Below are 10,220 nucleotides of genomic sequence, written 5' to 3' on the forward strand. Positions count from 1 at the left end.
CTCCGCGCGCCCAGCGGACGGGGTCGCGAGCTGACATGACTGCAATGCGGTCCCATTTGTCTCGCATTTAATAGGTCCGACCCTGCCGCCGCTACTACTGACAACGCTGTAATCTGCCAAGAGCCTGGTAACGCTGGCGACACCAAACTGTTTACAAGCATTCTGCGATTTCTACAGAAATAGACGACCGAAAACAACAGCAATAAATGAATAATCTACTTCCCCAAAAACCTCACATCTCAGGCTGTCGAACGCTGCAGACTAAATAAATCGAGAACGAAATGAGTTTCGTAACAGAGGTGTCAAGTCGTAAGCATCACACCAGCGCATTTTATTCGAATGCGAGTAATTTACTGAAAACTACATAATTTTATATATAGTAATAAAATTTCCTGGTGCTATTCTGCCTGTTTTCTGCAATGTTTATTTTATACTTGGTGCTTCTCAAAGAGTGAATACAGAACTCTCTAAACCCATTTACAAATGCAAAATAGGCAAACTGTTCGGTATTTTAATGCCGTAACGTCAGTTTCGTTTTGTTTTCAGGCGTTTCATTTATTTCTTACACAACGACAAACCAAGAGAGTAGTTAATTGTTCTTCCGTGTCAGTACACAACACGTGTCTCTCGATTCTGCTTCCCAGGTAGCAATACCACATGCACCGAGCGAGGTGGCGCAGTGTTTAGCACACTGGACTCGCATTCGGAGGACGACAGTTCAATCCCGCGTCCGGCCATCCTGATTTAGGTTTTCCGTGATTTCCCTAAATCGCTCCAGGCAAATGCCGGGATGGTTCCTTCGAAAGGGCACGGCCGACTTCCTTCCCCATCCTTCCCGAATCCGATGAGACCGATGACCTCGCTGTTTAGTCTCTTCCCCCAAACAACCCAACCCAATACCACATGCCATTCAAGATATTTCTCATTCCAGTGCAAGTAGCTTCTATATCTGACGTTACACGATATATACTGTTACAAGAGATGAACGAGCTATCTGATATAACGAGAACACAATAAAATGATTCGCTCGTTCCTACACATCTACTTGACACTGTTCTCTACACTACAGACAACACGTAATTAAATCAACATACTCATCACATGAATACTTGTCATGCCAAAGTCACGAATTTAACTATGCAAAATAATAATTAGCGACTGATGACATATTTATGCGACACCTCATACAAATCCTGCAGTTTTTGTTTAGAGATATTTCAAACCGCAATACGTGCTCAACTGAATGATGAAGGGACAGTAATCGGTTGTGGTATCGTTACAGGTATAATACCGGTATTCTGTTACGTGATGATTTTAGCAGACCACATCTGTACGGTTTCATTTAAAATTCTTACATCCGATGGCACGATTAGTATCAATTTAAAATATTCTTCTGATAACCTGATTTACTTTTCAATCACCCAAAAAATTTGGCGACTTAAACAAACGTAGGTACTTCTATCAAAAATTATAATCGTTGTCCACAGAATCTTAAAAAAATGAAACGAGTAAGCAGCTAGGTAAATGCAGATGGAAAAATTGCGCTTCCCTGGCAAGGTCACAAGTCCGTGACAGACGCGTCGTGTCGTCTTTGTAAGAGGCTACGTAGGAGGTCAGTCAGAGGGAATCTGTCACGCAACTGCGTGCACCTGTGGTGAGGGCAAACCACGCCTCCTGGTCCCCCAGCCACATATACAGGTACACAAGTTGTCTGTTTTACACAACTTAAACACAATTCTATCCATGCAAAGAGAGGTTACATGAAAGTACCTCATTTAATACATCTAGTTTACCAGGAATTGCCTCCAGAACTGCCGTGACGATCTTTTACTGTTTCGCTGTCGTTTATTAACGAAAATACTCCCTAGAAATTCCAGCGAACGTAGAAGAATGATTTGCCTGGGAACACACAGCTTCATCAGCGTTGTGTGTTCGTTAGCCACGAAGTACCAGTCGAACAGGAGATGCGGCGCTAAGCAACGTGCAGACCTTGTTGGCCCTCGGTGACAGATAAATTACCTTGCACAATGGCAAATAAGCCTCTGGGTAACCCTATCCTACCAATTCCCATTTATCCACAGAAACTCAATCTCTCTCCGAGTAAATTATCTCAAATGCTCTGCAGCTCTAAAATGATTGTTGCGTAGAATTCAATGGTATCAATACAGTTTTACAAAGAGGACAGTGAAATGTTCTTAAAGTACAGCAATGACTCATTGCGTATTCCATGTTGCCTCTGAAGCGTCTGATTACTCTGGTTAGCACACAGCACGCTACACGAAGGCGACGTACGCGAATAACCTTTGCTGATAGAAATTAACGACCCTTTTTGTCTCGAATATTATAAACGCCACGATGGAAGGGCCACGATTGGAACATATTTGAAATATCAAAAAAGCAGTACAGAAATGTCACAAGGCATATATCAATCAGTGTCTTGGACGAACCAAAGTTAAACTGAATACACTATCCTGATGCGAACGATACAGTGAAATGTCTTTTAGGTAACGCTACCCCCCCTGGATCCAACCAATTTTAGTTGATGGCCGTACGTTGCCGTAAGTCCTCCTTTACACATACCTGTCTACAAATAGCACAGTTTTACTCAGATACCTGAAACATGAAAACGAGACATAGCTTTTGCCGCTATGACTTAAAATTGTGCTAATGTATGCAAACATCTTGGACCAACAGAAATAACTGCAAAGAGCGGATGGAATCATACCATATACATATAAACAAATTTGAAAGATAAGACGGGACGAAAAAAAATGTTGTTAGAACACAACGGCCTGCCTCCCAAATTTTTCATTACAACGATCGTAAAGTTCACATGAATAATGACAGGCCGTAAGTCGATTACGGTGGATGCGAAATCGACGATGATGTTAAAGGAATCACCATGGTATAAACTTACCGTGATGTAAAAAAAAAAGAAAAAACAAAAAAAAAACAAGGAAATCTTTTGAAAAAGAAAAAGCACCAGACGGAGGTCCCAGTTTGCTTGGCCACAGACTTAATAATGACTCCACCGATATTGCGCGGGGTATGGGAGTGTGCAGTTGTTTGAAGACATAATAATTTTTCTTTCTATACATTCTGAGGATACAGCAGCACCGTTTAAATGAAATATGTTATATACTGACTTCCAGATAAGTCTTAGACACGTGGTGGAACGGCAAGCGCTGTCCACGGCCATGTTCCACATTCATGCAAGGCCTATGGAAGCAAGGATATCGTTTTACGAGAGTAAAGTTTTGACACATGAAGTACGTAGGAACGTACTATTTGACAACACAAAAAGGAAATCTCAAACAAACGGAACCCTCCATAATAATCTCACCTAAGTAAACGACTATAATCATTCCTCACATACGCCTGTCGTATCCCGCATAAAATGAGTAACCGACTTTACAAAATTGAAGATAAAAACCATATTTTGTCTACGATTGATGTCTACCACTGTTTTATGTTCCAAAGAGTCAAGCTACATATTATTTTCAAGCACGTATATCTCGCGAAATAACGATGACGGCAAAAACATAGAAATTCGAGCTCATATGGAGGTTTAGGTGTGCTCCTTTCGTGAATGGAGTAGGAAGGAAGGGAAATGACAGAAGTAACGTCCGCTACTAATCGTAAGGTGGTTTCTGCAGTTCTAAGTGTAGAAGGAAAGAGGGCAGATTCGGATTCAACGACAATCGAAAAAACGGTTATTACAGATAGAGGAAAAGTTCGGGCAGGTAAGAATGGAGAAGAATACAGATCTTTTCAAAGAAACCAACCCAGCAGTTATCTTAAACGAATGAGGGAAACCAGGTAAAACCTAAACCCGGCTGGTCCATTAGGGTTTGAACCTCGCTCCTCTACAATGCCTTAATCACTGTGCCACTTCACTACATGTGTAGATGCCAAAGTACAATACCAAATCCCAAATTACAGTAAGATATAGCTCTGGAAAGCAGCAAGAGCTTGTAATCCTAAACCAATGTTATTGGAACGAAACGATATGTGAAGAACTGAATTTCCGCAACGCGGCCTTCATCGCATCTGTTAATTTAAAACGGAGGGAATAACTAGGAATAAGATAATGAGATTTTAAAACCTTGACTGCAGCCTACAGCGTACTTCAGGAAAAAACTGCAGTATTAAACATCAAATATTTAGTGCTGAGAAGAAAGATATGGGGCATAAATGGAAAAAATATCCAAATGCATTGCTCATACACATTAGACAAATATGTCCTGAAAAGGTCTCAAGGGATGGGAAAGACACACCGCGATTTAATAGCCTTGTTAGAAAACTGTTACGTAAACAGAGAGCTTCCGCGCATCCTCAAGCGAAGTCAAAACGTAGCTAAGAAAAGCTGAACGAGGCGAAAAAGAGCATACGGAGAGGAACGAGATATGCGTTCAATGTTCTTGAAACTCAAATTTTGCCATCCGATCTGACTAAAAACACAAAGATGTTTTGGTCTTAAGTAAAATAAGTATGCGATTAGAATCATCTATTCAGTGACCATACTGCCGCCGAAAGGGAAGATAAAGAGAAGGCCAAAATACTGAATTCGGTCTTCCGAGATTGCTTCACAGCGGAAGAATGCAACACGGTTCCTCTTTTCATCATCGCACGAACATCGAAATGGCATATATTGAGATAAGCGACAGCGGAATAGGAAATCAACTGCAATTGATTCGTAGTGAAAAGGCATCTGGATAGGATGAGCTACCCGTGAAGTTCTACAGGGATTATGCAAAAGAACTTGCTCCCCTTCTAGAAGCAGTTTATTGTAAGTCGCTGGAGCAACGAAGGCTACCTGTCGACTGGAGAAAAGAGCAGGTCATTCCACTTTTCAGGAAGGGTGTAGGACAGATGCACATAATTGTAGATCTATATCGCTGACGTCAATAAGTTGTAGAATTACGGAACATGTTTCATGCTCATGCATTGTTAAGTTTTTGGAGAATGCAAATTTTCTCTATAAAAATCAGCACAGATTCCGGATACAGAGATCTTGCGAAACTAACACAGCTCGCTCTGGCCGCTCCCATGAGAACTATAGCGCTGTAGACATCAGCGCTCTAGTTGATGCAGCGTTCCTCGACTATGGGCAACCATTTGGACACTGTCCCACGCTACCGTTTATTGAAAAGAATACGAGCTTACCGAGTATCGGACCAGATTTGCGACTGGATTCAAGACTTCTTTGCAGACAGAACTCATCGCGCCGCTTCGCCCTTAACGGAACAAAACAGATGTAAAGGCAATTTCAAGAGTACCCCAAGAAGTGTGATAGGACCGTTACTGTTTACGATATTTATATATATATATTATCTAGAAGAAAATGTAGCGAACCGCGTAAGGTTGTTTGCGGACGATGCGGTTGTCTCTAAAAAGGTAAAAAAGATGGAAGAGCGTAACGATTTGCAAAACAGAAGAGATAGAGAAGATCCAACGAAGAGCGGCGCCTTTCGTCACAGAGTCGTTTAGCAGGCGTGAGAAAATTACGGAGATGCTCAACAAGCTCCAGTGGTAGACACTACAAGAAAGGCGTTGTGCAAAGGAAAGGTTTACTATCGAAATTCGGAGAGAGTACGTTCCAGGAAGAGTCGGACAACTTATTACTTCCTCCCACACAGTTCTCGTGAAAACACCCCAACGAGAAAATTCGAGATATCAGAGTCAATACAGAGGTTTATCGACAATCATTCCTCCCACTCGCCATTCTCGAATGTACGAGGAAGCCGGTATGAGAGACTTGTACCAGAGGTAGCATCCCCCACACATCGTCAAGTTATGTTTCGGAGCACAGACGCAGGTGTAAATGTACTTCTATTTGTGTAGACGACGACTGCGGAAAAACCTGGTGCCTCATACACAACTAGTAGTACCAATATTGCTAAATAACTGTGGTGTGCATACATTTCAATATACAAGACGCACAAAACGATACGAGTCGACAGAAAAACAGCAACTGTGTGCCATGAAATTGTCATTTGGCCTTAACTGGCACTTCGGTACTACAAAAGAAAATGAAGAAGTAAAAAGAAAAAAAAATGCTGAATCGTGTGCACAGCAGCCATTTAACCCAAACGTATATTATTTCTGTGAAACACAGAAATAAGACATCTGGATACTACCTGTATCACTAGCAATAGTAGAATGCCCTATATCGTTAATGATGATATTAATGACCTTTTTGACTCTTGTTATCAAATCGGTTTCCGATTTCAATGGTGAAACACAATCGACTGGACTGACAGCTTACGAAGACCGTAAAAACTTTTCCAAAGCACGTTGCAGGGTAAGTTTATTATGATGTCGTGAGCACAGAGATGGGAAGTTTTGTGGAAACTGGTGAGAAGCCTCTCAGCCTGGAGTAACGAATCACTGCACAGGAATGAGGACACAGTAATCCCCGCAGACGGTGCGTTGTCTAGGTGAGGGGACGCAAGGCTGTCGGGACGCCACAGGGGCAGCGAGTAGACCGCCCGCCGCTCACGAGCCCACCCTACCACCGCAGTGCAATCAGGCCCAGTCCAAATGAACTGCGCCAGTCCCGTGTCGACGGCCAAAATTCCCGCGAACCGAACACGCATCTTGGAAGACGTCAGGAAATGCCATTTAACAGCCTTAAAATTCTCATCTGGAATCATACTCGAAAGGCAACCACGCAATCATAATCTTGCAGTCGCATATTAGAGAAAGCAAAGAAATTCAACTGAAGATGAATGGGTAACTTTGAGAGACGACATAGTGAAGGCAGCAAAGAGACAACTAGGCAAATCAAAAGGCCTAGTAGATACTATTGGACAACACATGTAGTGTGAAACTTAATCAAAGGAAGGATATAACACAATAAATGCAGAAAATGAAGCAGGCAAACGGAAATACAGATGTCTAAAAATGTGAGCGCCGTGAGCTGCAAAGTGCTAAGTAGAACTCGTCAGAGTAGAATCGGAGCCAGGCTTGCAGGAGAAAGATAGGAGCAACGTATAGGAAAATTAAAAACACATTTGAAGAAAAGAGAAGCAGTTGTGCGAACATTTAGAGCTTAGAACTAAGAAAAGAAGAGAACGTTGAAACACCGAAAGAATAAGTACAGAGGAGGACGAGGAGGAGATTAGTATTCAACGTCCAGTCGACAACGAGGTCACCAGGGACCGAAGACAAACTCGGATTAGGGAACGATCGAGAAGGAAATCGGCCGCGCCCTTTTGCAGAAAATATCACGGCATTTGCCTTAAGCGATTTAGGAAATCACGGAAAACTAAATCAGGATCGCCGGACGCGGGTTTGAACCGTCGTCCTCCGGAACGCGAGTCCAGTAGAGTAACCTCTGCGCTACCCCACTCGTTCGAATACGTAGAAGGAGTATAGAAAATAAAGAAACCTGAAGACAATGTCATGGAAAGGGAAGAAAAAGAAAATGAAGATGAGATGGATGATGCAATACTAAAATATGAATTTAAGGACTATACAAAATAAAGGAACTTGAAGACAATATTATGGAAAGAGAAGAAAAAAATGAAAATGAGATGGATGATGTAGTACTGCACAACGAATTTGATACAGCAGTGTAAGACTAAGTCAAAACAAGACACATGGAGTAAACAACATTATTAAGATTGCTGGGGAACCAATGATGACACAACTTTTCCATATGTATGCAGGATATATGACATATGCAGAATATTAACAGATTTCAAGAAAATTCTACTAATCACAATACCAAATAAAGCAGGTGCTGACATGTGAGATTAACATCGAATCATCAGTTTAAAAAGTCAACGTTACAAAACACTAACACACTTTATGTGCAGAGACTAGACCACTGGTAGAAGCCGGCGTGAGAGGAGATTAGTTTGAGTTCCGGAGAAAAATGGGAATACGCACGACGATATGGGCACCTGGACTTATATTAGAAGACTAGTTGAGGACAGCTACACCGACAATTATAGCATCTGTAGGTTCAGAAAATGCTTTTAACAATGTTGGCTGGAATATTCCCTTTGGAACTATGAAGGCAGCTACAGTGAGTGAAGAAACAAGATTGCAGTTCTAAGAGTGCAGACATGAAACACACTCAGTAGCAGGAAAGGGAATAAGATGCGGTTGTAGAGTATGCTCAGTGTTTTCAATCGGTCAGAGACGGAAAAGGGTTGTAAAATTCCGTTGAACGAAATGGATAAAGTCTTGAAATGAGGTTTTAAAATAACATAAATAAAAGTGAAAGAAGGGTAATTCAGCGTATTCCGGGAAGTCACGTACTACATGGAAAATTAGATGAGGAAATGAAACACTTACAGCAGAACGCGAGTAGGGCAGTAAAATAATGACAATGACAAAAATGAAAACTTCATATAACTTAAACTGGAAATGGCAAGGCAATCTTTTTTCTAAATACGAGAAATATTTTCATTTTTAATATCAATGTTAGTAAAGGATTTTTTTTCTGAAAATATTTGTCTCTAATCAGCTTTATCCCGACTGTGAAGAGCTGCACTAAACAATTCTTCGGGCTGAAGAGGACAACAAGAGTAACAACAACGACAAATGCTGCACTTACGACGTTACTGATTCCCGACGATGTTCAGTGACGTGGTTGGTGGCTGATGCGCAAACTTCCAGGCTTCAGTTTCTGATGCTAGTACCAGTGCCAACAACGGCGGGCAGCCAACAGTATAAAAAGACAGTCAAGATATCGGAAAGACGGGATTGCGGAACTTCTTTGAAAGAGGTTCTTTAAATGGACCAAACATTAGCACGGATCTCAACAGAAGATTAACTATGGCGTTAATTTATAAGTCGAACGTCCCGGTTCCTATATGGAGTATCAGTTTCATTTAATTAGTAGCTTATTTAAAGTCAAGAAAATAATCGTCCTGTGTCTTAGGTACTCATAGGCTATATTTAATATTTCACGATAGAATGCCGAAAGCAGTGAAGATAAATATTTTAACTAAAGTTTAGTCTTCATCACAACACTTACGTCTCAATTATCAGTTGACTTCGTAGCAGCTGAGGAGAGCTCCGCCTAGCATCCTCCAAGGAAGCCATGGGTCTGAAGACGGTTATATAAATATAACCGAAACCGGTCACCTATGATATTGAGACATAAGTGTTGTGATCAAGACTGAACTTTAGTTAAAATGTAATAATCTATTGATCACTGTATTCCAAAAATGTTTACCAAAATTGTAGCGAAGATAAATGTTTGTTAGAGGATAATGCAAACATAATTATGTGAGGATATGAACCAATCTCTGACAAAGATAGTAAATAAAATTTCCTCTTCAAATTCAGAGCAGGAATAGTGTCAGAAAGAAGTAAAGACTTTGCAAGAGAACAATTAGCAACTCCAAGAATATCCGCATAAAACCAGTGTACGTGACTTCATCAGTAAATACAACAAGATTGAGTCGCTTGTTAATCTCCATAACAATACAGCAATTTTTGAAATTTTAAAAATGTTCAGAATATAACGCAACGTCCTCTCGAAGTGATTATTTCGATATAAAAAACACAGATTGTCAAAGAAATCAGCGAAATTCACGAGATACCTACATGCAAGAAATGGCTAGGAATCACTACAGTGTACACGAAGCAGACCACAGGCTCCTGCTGTCACTGAAATATGACGAGGAACGGCTGAAGAACATTTCTTGCCAATGAACGAAAGACACGCAGGCGGAATGGAAGGGTCCACGTCCGTAGTGAAGCGACACAAGCCAAGGCGAGATGGTAACATATATTCAGAGTTTAGTTTCGGCTCGGTAGCGGTGGTGAAAAAACAATGTGGCAATGTGTGACTGTATAAATAGAGTTACAAAACCATCACGGACAGTGGAGACTTTTCGTTTATAGAACTAAGAGTTCGCAACTGAACTGGTCCTCACATATTAAAAAATATATCTATCAGTAACAATGCACGATGGCATGAAATGACTACATGTTCCAATCCGATTCCTTAGCCTGTTCCAATCTTCACGTTATATAAAATTCTCTGTACCCGTGCACGGCTGGTAAGATCAGAGAAAAGAGGGGAGTGGGGCGCGGGAGCGCTTTGGTCGATAGTTTCAAAACGCCAGACAACGCGCAATTGATCAGAGTTAATTCCGAAACTTCTCCGCAGTGCATCACGGAATGAGACCATGTGCCACTGTAGTTGGTAAAGAGTCCATCGGATACGGATGTCATGCTCGGTGGCTCCCTTGGCG

Source organism: Schistocerca serialis, chromosome 6 (assembly GCF_023864345.2).
Source record: "Schistocerca serialis cubense isolate TAMUIC-IGC-003099 chromosome 6, iqSchSeri2.2, whole genome shotgun sequence".
Classification (NCBI taxonomy): domain Eukaryota; kingdom Metazoa; phylum Arthropoda; class Insecta; order Orthoptera; family Acrididae; genus Schistocerca; species Schistocerca serialis.